At 38.9% G+C, this 23677-nt stretch overlaps 1 protein-coding gene across 10 annotated transcripts in view; it reads left to right on the top strand.

Moving 5' to 3' along the window:
• Nucleotides 1-23677, top strand: part of DIP2C (disco interacting protein 2 homolog C) — a 2757794-nt gene that overhangs the window by 1962286 nt on the left and 771831 nt on the right. The gene's annotated exons all lie outside the window — the stretch shown is intronic.

The raw sequence follows: 23677 nt of genomic DNA on the forward strand, positions 1-23677 counted from the left end.
GAGACACTTAACATTTTTTCCCCCACTGAATTTCATCTGTTGTCAGATGGGGATAATGAACCATGTGTTTAGTTATACACATTCAGTGGTCTGTTCAGAAATACAGAAATTATTAGAAAATCTGGGATTACCAGAACTCTTTGATGCTCTTTTGTGAACTTAATAGTGCTCTGTGCCCAAATCAAGCAGGGTTGTACATGGCTGTACAGGTCATATAAAAACACACATGCTGATGTTAGTAAGAATTCACTTTCAGTGAATAAATATTTCTATAAAATCAGCAAAAAAAAAAGGCATACCAGCTTGTGGGAATTTTTATTATTTTTTTGGAATATATGTAATTATATTTGGGTGGACAAATGGCTGAACATATGCCAGCGTTGGTATAAAAGTAAAAAAAAAATCCTCTTGTTGAACTGAGTGTTAAAGGTAACTTATGTGGAGGGGGAGACTGAGAGAGAAAAATAAAATATATGGTTCATGTTCATTTAAGAGAGAGAAAACTCAGAAAGCAAACAAGTGTTTTACTTTTAAATGTAAGTGATGAACATGTGTCATGTTTGAATGATTTGCATCGACAGTGATCAAATAAGTTGGTAGCATAATTGTTGAGGAAACTGAATATTTACTTGAAAGACGTTTTGGTATAATGAAGATCTGTGCACTTTGAAATATTAAAATGAGAATTTAACTCAATTTTTTTTTGGTTAAAAGTTGATTGTTAATTAATTATGTTTGATTGATCATATGTTTAAATGGCAGTTTTAAAAGTCCTCGTAAATTTTCTGAGAAGGACAAAAGCTGAGTTTCCAGCATGTGACAGATATTCAACAGAAAAGGGAATTATGTGCATTATTTTTAGTTTGTTGTATACGTTTGAATTCTTACTATTGCTTTCAGTTTTAGCGAGCGTTTAGGTATGTGCAAGATGAATGTCATACCTGACGTAGTGCAGTAACAAAACAGTACCTGATTCAGAAAAAAACATGCAAACCTTATTGTTAGACTAAGCAGGTAACAGGTGAAACTTCATGAAATAAAGAAATGAGTGCTGCTAGCCAGTTTAAGCCAGCTGTTGCATGTGACCCCTTCCTACTTTCAGGTACTGTAGAGGGAACAAACAAACCGTTACAGAAGTTTCAGAGCTTTAGTATGCAATTTCCTTGTTTAAACTTCAAAAATTATAGTACAACTTTTCCACATACTGTGTTGCAAGGTGCCATTGACCTTTGGACATTCTAGTTCCGACAACTTTAGTGGGCTTTTAATTTTCATTACAACATCTTGCCTGAAGTTTTTTTCAGCAAAGTGAATATGCAGTTTACTGTGAGACGCACCCCATTCTATATAATCCTGGTGTTTGTGAGGAGGAAGTTGTGTAGCACTCTCAGACCCCCAATATTCCTTTTTTTTCCACTTCCTCTGACAGCAGAGTAAGTATTTACAATATTTTGTGTTTGTAGTTTTTTTTTTTTTTGGTTCCTCTTTAACCTTGTGGTACCGGCCTGATCCCAGTGCCCTATGCCCATGCCAGGTGCATCGGTCATCCTCCTACCCCTCCCCCCAACAGGCTGTTCAGGTTATTTGCGATCCTGATGACATCCTGGGTACTTGGCCATCTGTGCTTCCATCTGTATTTTTTTTCTCCCTTTTTTATGCTGTACCCCATTCCCTTCTAAATCTCAGCTGTTGGCAGATGGGATCATGGACCATGTGCTTGTTGAACCCCAGTCTTTAAGTGGTCTGTCCAGAAGTACAGAAACTGCAAAAATGGCTGGAAAATCAGAGCTTAGCGGCACTCCAGTCTTGAGCTTGTGCCTTCCTGTTTCCAGTATTGAATGAAGCACTCAGGAAGATAAGTAAAATGCTGTGTTAATCTTTCTTGCTTATCAAGAAGAAATAAACAAAAAAAAACTTCTGACAGAAGGCATCCTTTCTCTGTTTATGTATCCCTTAGCCACTTCTTAGTTAATTGATGCAGTTGCAGGAAAGTCAGAAAGTCCTACGATCTTTGTGATCGACTGCATGTAAAGAATTCTTTTAGCTAGACTGGGAGATTATTTCTTTCTCAGTTTGTGGGATGTAATTAACTTGCTATATGTGGCATGTTCTACAATATCGGGTTTTAAACTAAGTGAAGACACTTGTCAAGGAGGTTTTTCATGACAAGACAGACTGAGCCATGCATAGGTTGGGCAGCCAATTACTTAGTAGACCTGATCACAACCAGAGCAGCTATAGTATTCATAATTCTGAAAATGCTCAGAACTGCAGTGCAGTTTTTGGGGTTGTGGTGGCGGTAATAAGCCATTCCTATCCAGAATAATCAGACATATTATATAGTATTTATTTTATTTATTTGGTAACAGGCAAAGTGAACTGGTCTTGGACAAACCCTTTTCAACTTTGACCTGTGTCAAAAAGCACATGCTGAAAGGTGAAACATACAGTATGAAGAAAGTGTACAGAACAATGTACGATTAGTCAAGGCTCAGTAAAAATTACAAATAAGCACATATTTAGAGAAGTATACTGTATTCCAAGGTAAAGAAATCTGTAGCCCAAACACACACACCGCATTACAACACACACTTTTAAAGTGGGGGGGCATCGCCCCACCACCCCTCAATGTGGGAGTCTGTGCCCCCCACACCCCCCCTAACTAAATATACTAACTCCAAGATCGCACTACAGTTGGGAAAATGGCAGATTTAAAAGAACGGTGAACCGATTTCTTCCCTTGGACAGAAATCGATGATTTGGCCATTCGATGTTGTGCAACTTCGAGAAATAGGGGTCGATCAAAGGTGAGTCGACATTTTAATGCTTCGTTTATATAATATAGACCGTAGATATCTGCATTCTGCCATTTTCCTTTTTTTATGAAAAACATCGATGCCCTTTAAGAACCATTGGTAGGATGGAGTAGCTGCCTAGCTAAGCATCCTAGGAAAGATTCCTACTTGATTTCTAAGGTCATGTTTAGGGCCCAGAGACCACAGCATTTGTCTCCATTAGTGCTGAATAAAGAGCTTAAATGTGTGGACATGGTTGGCAGAAAGGTGTTTTCAGTTTAGGCCCTGAATCATCTTTTTGCTATTTCAAGCTATCTGTGGGCCAGACCTTGGAAAAGTTGGTAGAGCTGTCTAATTCAGGGTTTAAGGGGTCAAGGAATCCATTGAAAAGAACCTTGAAAATGTATGCTATACTTGACATCTTATAACAGTGTCAGAAGATGGAGTGCTGGTTTTCCTGCATTTCTTTTTTAATTTTATCATCAAATAAATAAAAAGGCACTATTCATGATTAGAAGAAATGGGTTTTTAATTATTTCATTAATGTACTAATAAATAGCTACTTTAATGTTCAAAACAAAACATGATGCGTTTCTATGCAAGGCACTGACATTTTGTGCTTTGACGTAGCTGATGTCATTGCTTACATAGTGAGCTGCTGTTTATAGGGAGATGGCCGGGAGGGTGGTGGTTTGGGGTGGGGTACTTCAACCTTCAAGGATGGTCTTCATCTTTAGTTGTAAGTATGAAAAGTGCTGGCAAGACATCAGATAAGCCTCCGTTCTTTGTTAGCAGAGCACATACTAACCACAGTGCAGATATTTTCTATTAAAAAAAAAATGTGATTGAAAGGGTAGAGGACTGTGAAGAAGAGTGTGAATACCAGATAGCAAATACTGCTGCTACTGGCAGGAGAACACGTGACTGAGTCTCCAAGCATCGATAGATCAAGGTAATGTATTATTCTATTTCTTATTAATAAAAATTATTGAAGTAGCAGGGGCATGAGTTGGCGTGGGGAGTGTACAAGCCCCATCTGCATAAAGAAGTTTTAAGGAGGGGAGCGATTTTTGATTAACTCTTTTTTGGGTTTTCAGTCTGTTTTTTTTACCATTTTTTTTTGGACTTGGCATTTAGAGTGCCAACAGTTCAGTAGGGAGCTGTGATGGACTGATGTGCGAGGGGAAGTTAACAGAAAAAATACTTGGCAATGTCAAAGGGTGTTCTAAACATTATAGGTTAAACATTGATGCAGTGTAATGCAGATAGAAAGTGGACTTGCAAGGAGACACCAGTAAAAACAAATGAGGAAAGGAAAGTAGATAATTTTATTGGAGGGCCTGAAGATAACTAACAAAGGAAGACCGACCAACTATGATTCACATGGTAAGGTATCACCAGTTGACAACACATTTTATTAATTTTAAATTTTGGTATGCTAATAATAATGATAATACCCATTTGATAACCAGGTAAGCCATCTGGGCATACAACTGGTTAAGTGACGTGCTTAAGGTCACACAGTAAGCAAATGAGAGCTGAGGGAGTCAAACCCTGTGCCTAGTATCCTGGAGAGTTTGTATGATTGCATCTAGCTTGCAGTCATCTGTAAATTTGGTAAGCCAGAGGCCCTGGACTTCTGAAAAAATGCCAAAGAGAGGTGGACCAAGCATAAAGCCCTGGGGGACTGCACTGGTGATCAGCCTCTTTGTGGAGTTGGTCTCCAATCCTAACTTCCTGGGTCCTGTCTGTGAGTCCTGTGGCTATCCAGTGAGTTCTGCAGGGGTTTATGCCTAATTCCTTGAGAGTGCTATTGTATCAATGCTTTAGCTAGGGCAAGGTAGGCAGTATGCGCTGATTTGCCCTCATCCATTGCTTTTGTGACTCTACTCAAAGAAGATGTACATCGTGTTTCACTGTTCCAGTCATTACACTTGGGTTATCCTGCTGGCAGGCTACCCGCAGTCAGCCCGAGTTCCAAAGTCTAGGTCCGGCATCAGTTGCTGTCGCCTCTTCCCTGACGGCAGTGCGCCAGGGGTATAAAAGATGCAACCGATGCCATTTTCTCCAGTCTTTCTTGCCGCGCGGTGCCTGAAGCAAAAGCAGTTCACAAGTGCCGGTCGGCCGACTCCTGAGATTTTCGAAATAGTCTCAGAACCAAAGTCTTCAATAAAGCTAAGTACCCCACTGGGGAAACTTTTTCTTGCTCCAGACCGATGTCAGTAAAAGTTAACAATTGTATTTCTTGTGGGAAGCAAATACCTCATAAGGACTTTCACTCTTATTGTATTCCTTGCCTAGGCCCTGATCACGACGTTACTAGTTGTCGGTTTTGGGCTAGATTCAACAAACACACTATTAAACGTCGGTTTGATTTTGCCTTACATTATTTTGGCCGAAGGTTTAACTATATAATGCCGTCGGAACAACCGATGACCGGAATTTATACAAAGCGCAAAGACAAGGAAAAGGACAGGCATCCGAGGTCCAAAACCGACGACAAAGCCTCTTCTAGGCCAGTCACCTGTTCAACGGTTCTCACTGAGGCGCTTTTGCAGCCCCTGACACCCACTACCTCAGAGCCACAGGCCGTATCCAAATCCCACATGGAGACAACTAGGTCTCTGGATACTCAAGGTATTGGGCCTACTGAAACTATTCCCTCAGATGGGTCCAGAGCTGCTGAGCAGGCATCTGCTTCTGAGGGTGTTTTCAGACCTTCACAGCTTACTATTAAGTCCTCTGCAGCAGCCAAAGTACAGTCAAAGACACCATTAAAGACAAGGAAACAAGTACAACATTCTCCTGGACAGTCATCCATGCCAAAGAAACAGATGATTAAAATGGCCGAAGACTTAATTACTTTGATCAGGGGTTCCCATCCCCCTCCTATAAAAGGCCTAGGCAAGACATTGATTATGATTCCACTGACCAGGTTTCTATTTCCTCTGATTCCTCTTCAGATCAGGGTTATTCTCTTCCTCTCTATGAGGACTCTGATGCTGAAGAATCTATACCTTCAGCCTCTCCACCTGAGGATTATTCTTTTGGGGAAACTCTTCATACCATGAGGGAGCATTTCCACTGGGAGAGCCAGGATTATTCAGAATCCAAGAAAAGGCTCAGAGATTTTATTTTATTGCCCCAGTACAGGCCCCTGGCTATCCCCCCTGTGCTTGATATTGATGTTTTCTCTGAATCCAGTCTATCTCCTGATTCTTTACCCCCTGCACCAGTCAAGCCAGACAGTTATTACAGGGTCTCTGACTCTCATAAATTTCTTTATAAAACCCCTGCTGCTGACCCAGAAACAATTTCTCAGGGTCCCAGAGGGGTTAAGGCTTCCACTGCAAAAAACCCTGTCCCCTCCGATAGGGATTCTAGAGCACTGGATAGATGGGGGAAACAAGTTTACACTTCTGTTACTTTAGCTGTAAGGGCTTTAAACTGCCAGTTTCACATGCTGAAATACCAACAGCACCTTATGTCTTTGTTAAAACAGAAAATGCTTAAAAACTCAGAAAATCGTGACAATAAGGAAATGCAGGAATTATTGCATGCAGCTGAACAAGTGGAAAAGCATACTTTGCAGTGTGGTTTTGATTCATTAGAGGCTTCTTGCAGAGATCCGCGGTGGTGGTGCTGCGGTAGCGTTGTCGCCTCACAGTAAGATGCTGACCGGTTCGACTCTCGGCTAGAGTGTCTTCTGCGTGGAGACATTCGTGGATGGGCATACCGTCGTTGAAGGTTGTGTGTTAGGGCTGGCAACTCAGCACGTAAAAATCAACTACCAATCATTAGCGGACCGGAGTTCCACTGTGGCAACCCCTAAGCAGGAAAAAGCCGAAAGACACAACAAGAGGCTTCTTGCAGAGCTGCAGTTACAGGCTCTGTCATTCGAAGGCATGCTTGGTTGAAAGAACAAAGTTTACCTGAACATGTTAAAGTAAAATTATTGGATGCTCCACTACAGCATGATACTTTGTTTGGTGTCAAGGCAGAAGAGGTGTTAAAGAAAATGGAGGATAAAGCAAAATCTATGCAGACAGTAAAGGATTTCTTACAGGTTCAACCACCTAGGTTTAGTAGAAACTGGCCTTCAAAAAATTGGTCCTTTCAGGTCTCAGACAGGCCACAAAGAGGCAGATACAGACGCCCAAGAGGCAGATCTCAGCCCCAAGAATCCTACAGACCTAAACAATGGGATGCTTCTACCCCTAAAGGAGGAGAAGACAAATCACAACCTTACAGGAAACAGTCCCAATGACTTCCCTCTACAAATGCCAAGCACTTACCTTTTGGCAGCACCCCTAGGGGGAAAGCTAGCACTTTTCGCACAGAATTGGCGCATAATCACCCAGGACAAATGGGGACTGAATATAGTTACTCAAGGTTACAGGTTCCACTTTCACACCCTTCCAAAATCAAAAGGTATGCCGGACCTGCCACAAAACCAATGGACAGAGGCACAAAAGGAAATTGCTGCTCTCGTGGACATGGGAGCTATTCAAAGTGTACCACAGCAAGAACAGGGACAAGGATTTTACTCAAGACTTTTCCTGGTACCCAGACATGACAAAGCCTGGAGACCAATACTGGACTTGTCAATCCTAAATACATTCCTGGATGTTCCAAAATTCAAAATGTTAACACTACAGCAACTTCTACCCATGCTGGGCAAGAAGGCTTGGCTAGTTACTTTGGAGCTCAAGGAGGCATACCTGCATGTCCCAATCAGACAATCTTGCAGAAGATAATTCAGATTCATAGCTGGCTCAATGCATTACCAATTCTCTGCACTGCCCCTTAGCTTATCTACTGCGCCCAGGATCTTCACAAAATGCCTGGCACCAGTAATTGCATTTTGCAGACAAAGAGGAATTCAAATATGTCCCTACTTGGACAACTGCCTTATTCAAGCAGAGAGCAAGGACATTCTACTAAGACATCTGGCGTTTGTAAAAACATTACTAATTTGCCTAGGGTACACTGTAAACAAAAATAAATCAAAACTAGTGCCCTCTCAAGAGATAATATTCCTGGGTGCAAGCTTAAATACAACTGCCCAGATGGCTTATCTCCCGCCAGACAAACAAAGACAACTGACTCATTACTTTCAAATGATGGCAACAAAGACCCAGCTCCCTGCAAAAAAAATTCTGCAGGCCCTGGATTTCATGGCATCCTGCATTCTACTAATTCCGTATGCAAGACTGCATATGAGGAAACTATAATGGTATCTAAAAAGTGTTTGGACTCAACATTGCCACAGCCTGGAAACAATAATAACTATAATTCCCTGTCTACAACAGGAGTTTCTATGGTGGTCCCGGGCCTGTCTCCTCAACAAGGGACAGCCCTTCACCTTGCCCACAGCCAGGCAGACAATAACAACGGATGCATCGGATTATGCCTGGGGGGGGGCGCACATGGCAGGAAAATGTATTCAGGGCACATGGCCCAAGGAACAAATGCATCTTCACATCAGTCAAAAAGAGATGCTAGCTGTACAGAATGCCCTGACAGCCTTCAAGGATCTACTACACCCAGGACAACTATTACTAAAGACGGACAACACCACAGTTATGTGGTACATAAACAAACAAGGGGGCACACATTTATACCCCCTCTGCAGGCAAGCCATGACTTTGTGGAACACGGCACTGACCTATCAAGTACATCTGCAGGCACAATTCCTGCCAGGAAAAAAGAATACACTGGCAGACGAGCTAAGCAGAAATCTCATGGATCCACACGAATGGAAACTAAATCCACAGGTCTTCAGCATGATGACAAGGAAATGGGGATGCCCAGACATAGATCTTTTTGCCTCCCCTCACAACTGCCAGCTACAGAAATTCTGCACAAGGACTTATCACTCACAAGCATGGAAAGTGGATGCTCTTTCATTCAGCTGGGAAACCCTGATAGTTTATGCCTTCCCTCCACTGCCTCTTCTTCCCAAGATACTCCTAAAAGTCAGACAAGAGAAGCCAACAATGATCCTGATTGCCCCAGACTGGCCATGCCAGCACTGGTACCCAATCCTAAAAAGCTTGTCTCAAGGCCCAGCCTGGCCTTTTCCTCAAATTCCTCATCTACTGACTCAACAAAACAACCAGATTCTATACAGTCAACTCAGAACCTTAAATCTGGCTGCATGGCAGATAATATAGTCACTCAAACCACACCTCTCTCTAAAGCTGTTATGGATGTCATTTTAGAAGCCAGGAGACCCAGCACTAGGAAATCCTTTGCAGAAAAATGGAAGACATTCTGTGCTTGGAACCAGGCCCAAGGACTCGAACCACTTGTTCCAAATATACCTCAGATTTTACAATACCTAACTGAGATGCTGGACAAAGGCTTATCCTTTTCATCTATTAAGATCCATGCCTCTGTCATTTCAGCTCATTACAATACGGAACCTCCTATTTTTTCGCATCCACTACTAAGGCAGTACCTCAGAGGGGCAAGAAACACAAGACCCCCAAGGAGAGCACCAATACCTACTTGGGACCTCAATTTTGTTTTAGAAAAACTCACACTGCCTCCTTTTGAGCCAGCCAACACAGCTGATATAAAATTCTTATCATGGAAAACTGCTCTGCTCCTAGCAATAACTTCAGCAAGAAGAGTCTCAGAGTTACAGGCACTAATGGCAGTGGAACCTTTCATCATGTTTCATCAGGACAGTGTCTCTCTAAGGACAAACCCAACCTTTATGCCAAAGGTGGTTTCTAGTGTGGGTCTTAACCAAGCTATTCATTTGCCAACCTTCTATCCAAATACGCAGAATAAAAGGGAGAGACTGCTGCACATTTTGGACATACACAGGCAGCTATGATTCTACTTGGACAAAACAAAAGCCTTCAGAAAAACTGAGCAGCTGTTTGTAGCTTATGCTGCAGGATCACAAGGAAAGCCTATCTCAAAGCAGACAGTTTCAAAATGGATAGGACAATGCATTCGCTTCTGCTATGCACAACATGGCAAATCAGTGCTGAAGGGCATTGGGCCACATTCTACAAGAGCAGCAGCCACTTCAGCAGCTTTTCTCAGAGGAGTACCAACCAAAGACATTTTAGAAGCTGCAACCTGGAGTTCAGTGCACACCTTCACAAAGCACTACCACTTACCTCTCTAATCTAAATCCAGAGCAGGCTTTGCCACTGCAGTCCTGCAGAGCCTGGCAGCCTCTCCTAATCCTATTTAGGCCAAGCCACCCAACCTCAGCTTTGGGATTCTACCCAAGTGTAATGACTGCAACAGTGAAACATGATGAACATAGTACAGTTGTGTACCTACCATAAATGTAGATGTTCGAGTGTATTCACTGTTGCAGTCCAGGTTACCCTCCCATCATCCCCCTTTTCATTGCTGGGACTTTTCTGTATTTCTCAACTCTATACAACCTATGTGGTGTATTTGCTTGTAGATGAAGGAAATGTTTATTTTTATACATGCTTGTTTTTTGGCATTATTTTTTCCAGCCTTCCTATTTGGGGGCACCTGACATCTGGGGCAAGAAAAACTGAATAAAATGGCGTCGGTTGCATCTTTTATACCCCTGGTGCACTGACGTCAAGGAAGAGGCGACAGCAACCGACGCCGGACCTAGACTTTGGAACTCGGGCCGACTGCGGGTAGCCTGCCAGCAGGATAACCCAAGTGTGATGACTGCAACAGTGAATACACTTGAACATCTACATTTATGGTAGGTACACAACTGTACTTTCACCAGGTTCAGTAGGCATGAGCAGCATTTCATGAAACCAAGCTGCTTTTGGTTCAGTGTTTGAAGGTTTTTTATGTCATTGTTTTTTGCTATAATTCTTTCCATGGCTTTGCATATGTGACTAGTCAGACTAATGGATCTGTAGTTTCTGCTATCCATTGATGGTTTGCCTTTCTGCATAGGGGTGACCATTGCAATCTTCCATTTGCATTGCAAAAAAACCCATGCAGAAGCTGTGGCTGAATAGTGACTCCAGAGGCCCCTGATAGGTCATAGTTTAGGCTGTTATGGAGGTATCCTGCAATATTATTGGAGCCCATCAAAGCTGTATTCTTGGCCTCAGAGTTTGCATCTAAGACCCATCCCTACCGATAGTTGAAGGGATTATGTTAAATTATATTTTCTACGGTTCAGCTGGAAGTGAGAGGGGGTTGAAGTTGGAGCTGAATTTGTCAGCCATAAGATTTGCTATATCTTCCAGTTCTGTGAACGTGGCTCCATTTACCAGCAGTTCAGCACAGTGAACATAGGTTCTCTAGTTTAAAAAACTTAATATGAACGCAGCAACATTATAAATCATTCTCTATCAAACAGTAATTGCAAAGGATCTAAAGGTAATACCAAAACAGTGTTATAAATGGAAAAAGAAAAATGGGTAAAAAATACTTGGTAGAAGGAAGAAACAAGTAAAAATGAATGAAAATGTTGGTAGTTTTTATCAAAACAATGGAGAAAAAATCTATTATGTGGTTAACCACACTTTAATACACTGGGGAGAACCACTTTTTTGTGCTAAGATGCTATTAACTCAGAGCAGATACTACCTACTAATACTGAAGCAGCTGACATTGATGGTAAACTGAATGTTCTTCTAGAAATATCTGATAAAGCATGGATCTGTAGTACCAGACAGATTATACCAGTGCAGGTGTTAAGACGTTTACCATGCTGAAAGGAGGTAAACAAAGAAAAAAAGAAATGGTATAACAGACACAAGAACTCAGTAACTAGAAGAACAGCTGTGTTCAGATGAATGATGGAATAATTCTTGAATATAAAAACATATTCAGACTTAACGTAGGTGATTTAATACAAAGCACAGCGTAGAGAACACAGCACAAAAAAACAATGGAACCTTTTAATAAAAAGACAGTGGCACTGAGATATACACCAACCCCAAAACAAAACAGGAAACAGAAAAAAAAAATAGAGAATCTCAACAGCAGCTGTTGCAGTATGCCACAGTAAGACAATTTAAAGAAAGATTTTTTTTTGTCTTTTCATCTGTTCGACTGAGTGTGAAAACTATGAACCAAGAATGATATTTAAATCTTGCTATTTACTCTTTCTTCATCCTTTCAGCACGTCGTAGCTGCACAACACTACACTGTAATATCTATATTGAAAATAATTGTACTGAGGACCACTATGCCCTCAGAAGCCGTGAGGATTGTAGTTGTTCTGAGCTGCAATTTAGAGGGCTTTTTTTACAGCAATATTTTCTTCAAATGATGGTCTGAGCGAAAACCGTGATTAAGGAAACAAATTCAGTCTTACTCTTCAGCTTTGCTTTTCCCTGCATTCTTTCAACACAACCTAACTAAATTAAGCTGGGGGTCTGGAGACTACTAGTTACCCAGAGACCATGGGCTTACAGATGCCCTGATGTGAATTTTAGAGCTTTTTCCCCAACCTTTTGATCCAGCAGTGGTTTGAACAAAAGTCATGTGTATGGAAAAGAAGTTGTCTCTTTTTTTTGTTGTTAGTTCAGGGGAATAAATAAGTTGTATCCAAGTTTTGATACTCGAAGCTGACCAAACACCATTTCACAAAAAAACTGAGAAGACAAATCCTCTGAGGATACATAAATCATATATGGGAATAGTATCTGCCTGCCCTCAAAATAGATTATCACTTTCTGGGTATCCCTGTCTGGTATTAATTGGGACGGTAAGTCACAAATGCCCACAGTTATATATTTCACTCTGCTGCTGCTATCTTAATAAATATATTTATTCACTCCCTACCTCTAAAAGACAGCTGAGTGGGGGTTTTGGGGTTGGAGTAATGGTTAAGGTGTTTACCTCGCGCACACAAGGTGTACAGGGTTTGATTCTCATCCTTGAAAGGGACATTGGCTAGGCTTGAAATGGTCTGCATGGGCAACTAAACCTGATAGTTAACTATGAATGTCTGTCAGACTAGGACAAAACTGCAAAAACAAATAGAGTAGAATATATTTACTGACAGTATAATATATTTACTGACGGACATATATAATGGTATGCTTCTTTAGTCTTCCACAAAAGATAGCCACCTGCATATGCATCAAATGCTTGCTTATGAGGAAGATAAAAAATTGATTACAAGAATGTTTCCAGCTTGTTACTTGTAGATAATAGTGTTCCTCTCCAGGGTAGTGACCCTCTGTGCTTTCATCTAAAGTTTGGGAGGAAAGTTAAAGAAATAATGATAAGTCTGTCCCAGCCCAACACAAGATATACTGACCTTTGAGGTATGGGGGAATATTAAAGAAATAATGACATTGTCCCCAGCCCCTCACACACGTGGAGTGACCTGTGTACATCTATGAGCAGGGCTAGTTTTAAACTAGATGGTGTTCAGGGCAGAGGTGTCTCTTTAACCCAAGTCAAAATCCATGTATACATCCTTAGTGTGTGAAGGCCGCCAACCTTCAAAAGCTCTGAAGGTCTGGGTATTCTTTAATGCATTTTATCCCTTATTTTATTTTTGAGAGATGACTTAAACTGAGCAAGTGACAAGAAAGTCTGTTACTTTTATCCAGACACTCCTCCCACACCAAGCAGTTACAGTGGATATAAAAAGTGTACACACCCCTGTTAAAATGCCAAGTTTTTGTGATGTAAAAAAATGAGACCACGATAAATCATTTCAAAACTTTTCCCACCTTTAATGTGAGCTATAACCTGCACAGTTTAATTGAAAAACAAGTCTGTTAGGGGAAAATATAAAAAACGTACAGTAAGCTGGTTGCATAAGTGTTCACACCATTAAACTAATACTTTGTTGAAGCACCTTTTGATTTAATTATAGCATTCAGTCTTCTTAGCTAGGAGTCTATCAGCATGGCACATCTTGACTTGGCAATATTTCCCACTCTTTCTTGTAAAAGCGCTCCAAATCTGTCAGATTGCGAGGGCATCTCTTGTGCACAGCCCTCTTCAGGTCACCCCACAGATTTTATATTCGATTTAGGTCTGGGCTCTGGCTGGGCCATTCCAAAACTTAAATTTTCTTCTGGTGAAACCATTCTTTTGTTGATTTGGATGTATGCTTGGGGTCAATGTTGTGTTGAAAGGTGAAATTCCTCTTCATCTTCTGCTTTCTAGCAGATGCCTGTAGGTTTTGGGCCAAAAGTGATTGGTATTTGGAACTGTTCATAATTCCCTCCACCTTGACTAAAGCCCTAGTTATAGCTGAAGAAAAGCAACCTGAGTTCTTTTGGGGATGTGAAGTGTTGTTTTTGCACCATTCATGCCTTTTGGAATTGTGGACAATAAGTTCAACCTTGGTCTCCTCAGACCATAACACATTTTCCCACATGGTTTTGGGAGACTTGATGTATTGTTTGGCAAGTTTTAGCCAGGCCTGGATGTTTTTCTGTGTAAGAAAAGGCTTCCGTCTCCAACCCTACACCTTAGTCCAGACATATGGAGAATACGGGAGATTGTTGTCACATGTAGTACACAACCAGTACTTGCCAAAAATTCCTGCAGCTCATTCGGTGTTGCTGTAGGTCTCTTGGCAGCCTCCCTGACCAGTTTTCGTCTTGTCTTTTCATCAATTTTTGAGGGACGTCCAGTTCTTTGAGTCATCACTGTTGTCCCTTATTTTTCTGTACTTTTTGATTGTCTTCACTGTGTTCCATGGTATATTCAACATTGTGGAAATTTGTTTGTACCCTTCTCCTGACTTATAACTTTTAACAATGAGATCCCTTTGTTGCTTTGTAAGCTCTCTTCGAACCATGGCTTTTTTGTAGCAGGCAACTGAGTAAATGTCAGGAAAATCCTACTAGGACAGCTGAACTTTATTTGGGGTTAATCAAAGTCTCTTTAATTGATGGCAGGTGTGTACCCAAGAAGACTGAATGCTGTAATTAAATCAAAAAGTGCTTCAACAAAGTATTAGTGTAAGGGTGTGCACAGCCAGCTTATCGTACGTTTTTTATTTTTTTTATATTTTTTCCCCTAACAGATTTGTTTGTTTTTCAGTTGAATTGTACAGGTTATAGGTCACATTAAAGGTGGGAAAAGTTTTGAAATGATTTATTGTGGTCTCATTTTTTTTTTTTTAATATCACAAATACCCAGCATTTTAGCATGGGTGTGTGCACTTTTTATAACCACTGTATATCCATTTCTATGTCCAGCTACGATATCTGATTGTGATAAAAGAGGATGACTGTGTAATGTAGTTCACCTTTGTTCCAAACAAACAGTTGCTACCCATTCAAATATTGCAAGCTGCTTCACATAAATCCCACTAATCCTGCAAAGTCTAAATAATAAGCAAATAGCAGGAGCTATTCATTTTCCTCTGCAGACCATCACAGCAATTATACCGTCTCTGTCTGTGCATATTAGATACCTGGTTCAGTAGTCAATCTTCTCACAAATGTTCACTAGTTCTGCAATATTGACTGTTTAAACTTACAAAATGACAAGAGGGACAGTTACTTTCATCCCATGAACCCCCACCCAACAGTTATAGCCACAACATCTGATGACTATGTACTATTCTTTCACCTCCATACAAACACGTTGCCAGTTTTTTACTATATATTAAGTATTCTAAGCTGCTCCACACAAATCACAAAGCTATAACTATTGCTAAAAATATCTGGCTGATCCTGCCAGTTTTACTGTAGTAATAATAGTAATGGTAACAACTATATCAGTTATCTCATCATTGTTTTTAATCTCATCTCACCATTTTTCTCATCTTATCTTTTTGACCTCTGTCCCTCATAAAACGTTTGATTTTCTGGTAAATTGCTGACAATTACAAGCTTTAGAGATTTATACTTCTTGTTAAAAAAACTCCTTTGTATGGTTTTACACCTACAATTGAATGTTGCAAGGTCTGTACTCTGTGACCCTCCACCATTCAAGTATAATGTGAAGTAACTTGAATATGAAGCCAACTGGAGCTGCACCCCCCAGTGCCTGCTGAGCCGCGGTCACATTTATTTTAGTAGAGGTGCTTTATTTATTTCTTTATCTTTTAGATAAAGAAACAACACATTTCATTGTTCTAAAATAAATAAGGAAAGAGTGACCTTACAAGCATGGTGCCCTAAACAGCTGTGTAGATGGCGAATGCATGAGGCTGGCCCTGCTTCCCTTAAACTTCCCTCCTCACCGTGATTTTTTGTCTGCATGAACTGTTCCCATAAATTCCATTGTATGAAATTTGCTCATTCCCTTTTGTGAAGGTCTTAACTCCATTTTTTAATCTCCTTTACAATATCCAGTGCTTCAATTACATTGGGAGTAGAATTTGACTTCCATTTTCTTGTAATTGCTTTTTTTGGGCAGCTAGTAACATTACATTTAATTAACTCTTACTCTTTAGGCAACATACAATCTTATATCACAACTCAAAATAGTAATTTCTTTTCTTATAACCATTTGGTTCCTCTTTATTTTTCCATCAGAATACCCTGTATGGATATTTTAAAGTCTGCCAACTCTTTACATTTACCAAAAGAGTTTCCAGTTCCTATTTTCCTTTCTGTTTGCCTACACTCTTATAAATCCCTTGTATGGAAAGCAGTCTCTAACTACAGTCCAAGCACCTACTTAGCCTCATCCCACTCTGTTACCTTTACCTCCGGAGTTACTTATTCCTAATACCATGGTTTCTTTGCTGATTTCCTCCAGTAAATACCAGGTCTTCTTGCTTATTCTGTAAACCCCTACTTGCAGACAACCCTATTGATAAAATCTCCTTTCTCTAATGTATCTGTTCTTAGAATATTTTGTTACTTTATAAACATAACATTCTGCATGGTTCTTAATAGTCTCCTTGAGAGCTTGCAGCTAAATTCTTATTCTTTCTTCATCTCTCACCCCACTCCCATTCCATTGTCACACTTTTCCATGTTGATTTGTGACCTTATGCTTGAGTTGTGTATGTGCAATAACCATGTAGCTTTAAGGAATCCCACTCAAGTAAGGTACTCCTAAACCACCTTTTCTATGAGGAGAACCAAGTTACTCCACACAGCTTTCTTTACCTCTCAAGTAAATATCTTCAACTCTTTATTAATTGTTATCCATGATTTCTGTTTCAGCTCTCCCAGTGTGAAAACAGAAACCAAGAAAATAGAGTGCAATTGAAACTGTTTATGGATAAAATTCACTTACTGGCTACAAAGTACACTGCCTAGGTGCCAGCAAAGATAAAATGTGGAGAACCTGAAATAAAATCGGCCAGAATAGGTGAAGCGAAATAACTGTCTGGGAAGGATTTTGCAGCTGTTCAGCAAAAAGCAGTTCAAGCTTCAGCTTTGGGACAAGAGATGGCTTCCAATAATTTAGAGGAAAATAATTAAATGTACTCAGATGTGATTAAAATAAATGAAACACTGAAGGAAAATATCAACTCAAATAAAAGGCTGGAAAAAAATGGAAGACAACTCGTTCAGATAAAATTATAAAACTGCAAAAATCAGAGACTGAAATTAAAAAAAAGGTAAGAGGCTTCTCAAGAAGAAATGTTTCAAAAAATAGTACAGTTAGAAGACAGAGTGGGCAGAGAAAACCTGAGATTTTTCTGCAGTACCTCACTGGAAGGGACATACTGTTGCTTTTATAAAAGCACAAGTAAGCAACTGAACTGGTTTTCCACAACAAGATTTGTTACCTGAAAGTGCACAATGAGTATATGCTCCAACCTGACCATAAGAAAACAGCTAAGACCTATATTAGTTAAGATGCAACCATACCAGCAGAAAGATTGGATCCTGACAAAACTGGTAGAAGGGCAAAATAAAAACTGGAATCAGCAGAGTGCATATGAAAATGATTATTCATTGTGCAACAGGCAGAAGAGAAGCACATTTATCCTGACAATCAGGGAATGTCAAGAGGCAGCGGTGGGATTCAAATTGCTGTATCTGTCTTCAGAGTATTTTTTTCCTGGAGGATCAAACACATTTTTTGATCCAGAACAGGCTAAGAAGGAAGTAACAAAAATTTTATCCAACAAAAAGTGGGCAAGTAAACAGAAGGGGACTTTACTTCTCATTCTTCTGACAGTAAAGTTCATAGAGAGCTTTGCCAGTGAAACATTTTCAGTGTTCCAGAACAAAATGCTTGAGAGAGAAAAAATTACAGAAATTGTCTAGAAGAATCTGGAGTACCTTGCACCTAAACCAAAGTCTGTTGTTGGGTGATGGTGATAAGGAAGACCACCACTGCCAATGAAATTAGTGAATAAATGTGAAATAAAGCATCAGTCACATTGGTGAAATATGACTTTGCAAATAAGAATGGCTGGGGAAAGACTGGACTTTTGTTGACTTTGTTAATCTTGTGGGTGGACTATAAAATGTATAGCCCACACTATGTCTTTAATGCTTAGAAGGGCACTAAAGGGGGGAAAGTAGTAATTGGTAAGTAAAATGATTTTTGTTCTTATTAGTATTTGCATAAAAATGTCATGATATAAACTGCATGTTATTTTGTAAAGCAGTTTTCTATAGTGTGCAGTCAAGGGTATTTTAAATGTGTTTTGGGGGTAGACCTTTCAGTGACTGTTGTGTGTGTTAAAGATATTACATTAAACTTTCAGTTGTAAGAAATATAGATTTTACAGTATAAACACGAGAATGAAGGCTGAATAGAAGCAAGGTTAACTTAATATAATGCTGTGATCAGGGCTGATGGGGTGGGGTGGCCTTTAAAAGTGTATTGATTATATTATATGTACAATTAAGATGATGATTCTCTTGTTTTTACATAGATGGATGTCTAGACTAATGTCTTTGGCTTAAGATATGAAAAAGTATTTTTTGTAAGCAAATAGACTGGCAAAATAAGACACTATGAGGAAAATGCTAATCTTCTATCTGCAAAGATATTAGCTTGTTTTTTTAATTTGCATATGTTGTCAGTGGTATATGAGTAACCTGCAGCTAAGGGCACTTATCAAAGGGAATTCTATATATTCTGTTCTAAGTGAAATTTAGAATGATTCCTTCAAGCATATCCAATATCCAAGATGTTAGTTTTTTTTTCATTGCTGACTACTACTACATGGAGACAAGCTGTCTGCAAATTTACGAAAATTACTCTTCAGAGTTTGAGCATTCTTTCCTGGGGGAAATGCAAACTTTAATGGTATAATGACAAACATACATTATTTTTTCACTGAACTGTGCAAAATTATGGAAATGAATAAAATAGAGTAGTTTCCCCAGCAGCTTTAATAGTTTAAAACATTTAATAGAACATAACATAATTTAGTTTTATTTAAAGATAGCCAGTGCACTTTTTAAGACTAAACATGTTTTGTGAATGCATAAAAGCTTTTGTCACATCTGGGAGAGGAATAGAGATGTGAAAAGGACAGCTATTGATGTATGAGGGAGCACAGGCTGTAACGTGTACTTTAGCACGGCTAACCTAATTTTGGATTAGGTTATGCCTGTGAGTACAGCTGTTGATTTGACACAGTTATCCCTGTGTGGAGGGTTAAATTTCATTAATAAAAATGTACATAGCTTTTTGTGTTTATTCTAAGTTTAAAGGTGATGGGAGTATTGTGAAAATGTATTTAGTTTTTTTTCTTTTTGAGGGTTTCCATTAAAACAAAGTCTTAAGAAATATGACATATGTTCAAATGGAGATGAGAAGAAACAACCGTATAAAAGATCATTTTGCCAAAGAGTGCATACATGAAAGACAAAAGCTAAAAATGCACATTCAAACAAAAGTGTCATGTATACTAAGTGGGGAAAAGGGAATGAACAAATTATAGAAATACATGGAATTTGTGGGAAAAATACATGTAGACTAATGTTAGGTAGGACAGAGTGTTATGGGTTGGCAGGAACTGAGTGATTTGTGTAATTTTGGACTGAAAGACAGTTGTTATAAAGCTAGAGAATGCGCCATTTATAATGTGTGCAAATGGAGAAAATGTTAGCATGGTTTTTGTTTTATTTTCTGTTAGTGGATGTGTATCTATGTCTTGGGTGATAAAGGTATTTAAAACATTTTCATTGTTTGCATGTTGCTATCCATATCCATCATCAGGATCTTCCAGTTTCTTAATTTTTGTGTTATGTTTATTTTCTTCCCAAGTACTCTTATGTGATGTTACAGAATCCCTTTTAATCCATGAAACGTAATAGATGATCTTATGTCCCTGTAAGTATGGGAATTTATAGACTAATTCATGTGTGAGTGAATAGTTTACTGCTGTAATTTTTTTTATCTTTATTTTGTATATCCAAAAAAGACTTGAAACTGTTTCAAAATGTTCCACTACACTGAAATGTCCTTTTCTGGACTTATCAACTATAAAGTACACCTAACTTTTCTTGATTACCATACTTGTTGTATCCCTTTTAAATTGTAAATCCCTTTTTATACTTTGGTAATGGCTCTGAATGTAAAGCAAAACAAAGAAGGCAGAGGATATCCTTGCCTAGGTCATCTGTTCATCAGAGTTGAGCTCTCTCACCTTAATCGTTGCCTGCATCCCTTCATATATCTTTCCTGTTAAGCTTATTATTCTGCCAAAAAATATTTGTCAACCTACTCATTAAATCATAGCTTACTAAATTAAATCCTTCATCTGCATCAAGAGAATTTTGTTTTTCCAGTAAAAGAAACTGTAGAGGCACACCACGACATTCGGAGCCGACCTGATAAAAAACAGTTTAATCACACGAAGAACACAATACAGTGGCCAGTAAGCACTTTCATGTCTCAGTGAATGCTTCTTCCGACTTAAAAAATACTCCTCCTCTTGCGTATTAATATATAGACAGCTTTGATTAACTTGCACCAATCAAAAGCCTTCTTATTACATCATTAATTAATGCAGTAATCAATACTAAATTAAACCACATCTCCCTAAAAATACTTAAAATATACTTAAAATATTAATAAATGTATAGCATCCTCGTATAGGAATACATATAAAAAACTGTATGCATAGAATAAAAATACATACAAAAATAAATAAGTAAAACATATCCCTATAACACATATAATGTAAACATGTTATGAACTTCCTTTGTCATTTAATCTAAAAACATATTCATTCTAACTAATACTCATTGTGTCAGTAAAACTTTACTGTCGTAAATATCTACTAAAAACATCATTCTGCTATCACATCTTCTTAATCTAACTAACTTATCACATAAAATTTTGTGTTCGTGTATAAAAACTTGTGTTCTTGGTTATGTTCCAAAGTAATAAAAAGGGTATGTCACTTAAAAGTAACTAATGGGTGAGGGGTCTATCTTTCAGAAAGGGTTTCAATGAAACCTTATCATTCAGGCCATGTAATCTCTCTGCTTGTAGTCTCAGGATCCATCTAGCTTCATGTTTCTCAGTGTGGTTCCTAACATTGCCTAATCTTGCTGTTTTGTATATTAGTTCCATCACCATGAACCGAAACTTAAATGTGGTGTCTGTATGCATTACATGTCTGGCAAGGACATTACTCTCATCTTCTTTACTGATGGCATAGATGTGATCCCTGACATGCTCTCTCAAAGTCCTATTATCTTTACCAACATAGAAGGAGCTGGATTTCTGACATACAGCTAGATATATGAGATCCCTTGTCTTACAATCTGCATATATCTTAAAAGAAAATTCCTGGCCTGTGTCTGGGTAAACACATTCCTTCTGTCCAGACATAAAACTACAGTGATTGCATGACCTACAAGGAAATGTTCCTACTCTGAAGGATCTAATCTGTTCCCTTCCAGTCTCCTCATAACATAATAACCTCTTCAATGACTGGGTGTTCTTGTGTATAAGATTTGGTGTATTTCCTGCTGTTTCTCTAACTTTATTATCCAAAGCCTGACCTTTAACCTTATTTCCATAGATGTGTGGAGGGTGCATACCTGTACGATGTAATAATGCATTCTTCCCACAGGTCTTCCTGAACATCTCTGTCTGTATCCCTTCATCTTGCTTATGTACTAACACATCTAAAAACAACCTTGTTCTTGATAGAGAAAGGTATGCCCAGAGGTTTGATTATCAGATGTGCAATGCTCATGGATGTTATTTTGAGAAGTAATGTTTTCATATATGACAACTACTTCTTGCAACTGAAGGGTGTAGTGATGGGGACTCCATGCACCAGTTCCTATGCCAATTTGGTAATGGCATATTGGGAGGATACCTATGCGATGCAGAATACACAGTATGCAACCCAGATCAAATATAAATGTTTTGTTGATGACATTTGTTTGATTTGGAGGGGTAATGAGGATAGTCTTAGAGATTTTATAGAGTATATAAATGGTACTACCACTTTTCTTTCCTTTACAGGGAATTAGTCCATGAATGAGAGAGAATTTTTAGATGTGTTAGTACATAAGCAAGATGAAGGGATACAGACAGAGATGTTCAGGAAGACCTTTAGGAAGAATGCATTATTACATCGTACAAGTATGCACCCTCCACACATCTATCGAAATATAACAAAAAATCCACAGCAGCCAGCAAAACTAAAGGAATCCACAAAGCCAGATGCAAATTAGCGCTTTCTTTCACTTTTTATTTACACGTGAACTTCTTCAGAAAAAACGGGAGATCTCCCACGCTCCCGTTTTATACAAAACTACAGGAAATGATATATTTAATAACGTATACATCTTTTGAATGTATTATCATAGATTTTTTGAAAAAGTTCTTATAAATTTTATTATTTAAAAGTTTGGTAAAGTGCACTTTACATCATTTCGTGTAGTTTTGTATAAAACGGGAGTGTGGGAGATCTCCCGTTTTTTCTGAAGAAGTTCACGTGTAAATAAAAAGTGAAAGAAAGCGCTAATTTGCATCTGGCTTTGTGGATTCCTTTAGTTTTGCTGGCTGCTGTGGATTTTTTGTTAGTTTACAAGTTCTTTCGGTTAATCCAAGATCATTTGTGGTTTCTATCGAAATATAGTTAAAGGTCAGGCCCTGAGGGTTTCTAGGCTCACCAGTGAAGATTCTGTGTTTCAGCTTAGATTAGATAGTTTAGAGAATGAATTTAAGGAGAGAGGATACCATAGTTATGAAATTGATAACATTCATGATGAGAATGTAACTAGAAGGAACACCATAGGTAAACCATATGTTAAGAGGAATAGGAATAGATTAGATACAGAGACGAGTGGGACCAGAGGTATTAGTAACGTGAATAGGATAGTGATACCTTACATGAACAATAATAGAAAGATCAAGGAAATTATTCAGAATAATTGGCACATACTTTAGATAATAAAGTTGGAGAAGCAGCAGGAAATACACCGAATCTTACATACAAGAACATCCAGTCATTGAAGAGGTTATGTTATGAGAAGACTGGAAGGGAACAGAATAGATCCGTCAGAGTAGGAACATTTCCCTGTAGGTCATGCAACCATTGTAGTTTTATGTCTGGACAGAAGGAATTTGTTCACCCAGACAGAGGCCAGGAATGTTCTTTTAAGATATATGCAGATTGTAAGACAAGGGATCTCGTATATCTAGCTGTATGTCAGAAATGCAGCTCCCTTATATGTTGGTAAAACTAATAGGACTTTGAGAGAGCTTGTCAGGGATCACATCTATGCCATTAGTAAAGAAGATGAGAGTAATGCCCTTGCCAGACATGTAATGCATACAGACACCACGCATAAGTGTTGGTTCACGGTAATGGAACTAATATACAAAACAGCAAGATTAGGTGATGATAGGAACCACACTGAGAAACAGGAAACTAGGTGCATCCTGAGACTACAAGCAGATACATTACATGGCCTGAATGATAGGGTGTCATTGAAACCCTATCTGAAAGATAGACCCCTCACCCCTTAGTCACTTTTAATTGACATACCCTTATTTATTTCTTTGGAACATAACAAAGAACACAA

The sequence above is a fragment of the Protopterus annectens genome, chromosome 3.part0, assembly GCF_019279795.1.
Source record: "Protopterus annectens isolate FY-2018-M chromosome 3.part0, PAN1.0, whole genome shotgun sequence".
NCBI classification, from domain to species: Eukaryota; Metazoa; Chordata; order Ceratodontiformes; family Protopteridae; genus Protopterus; species Protopterus annectens.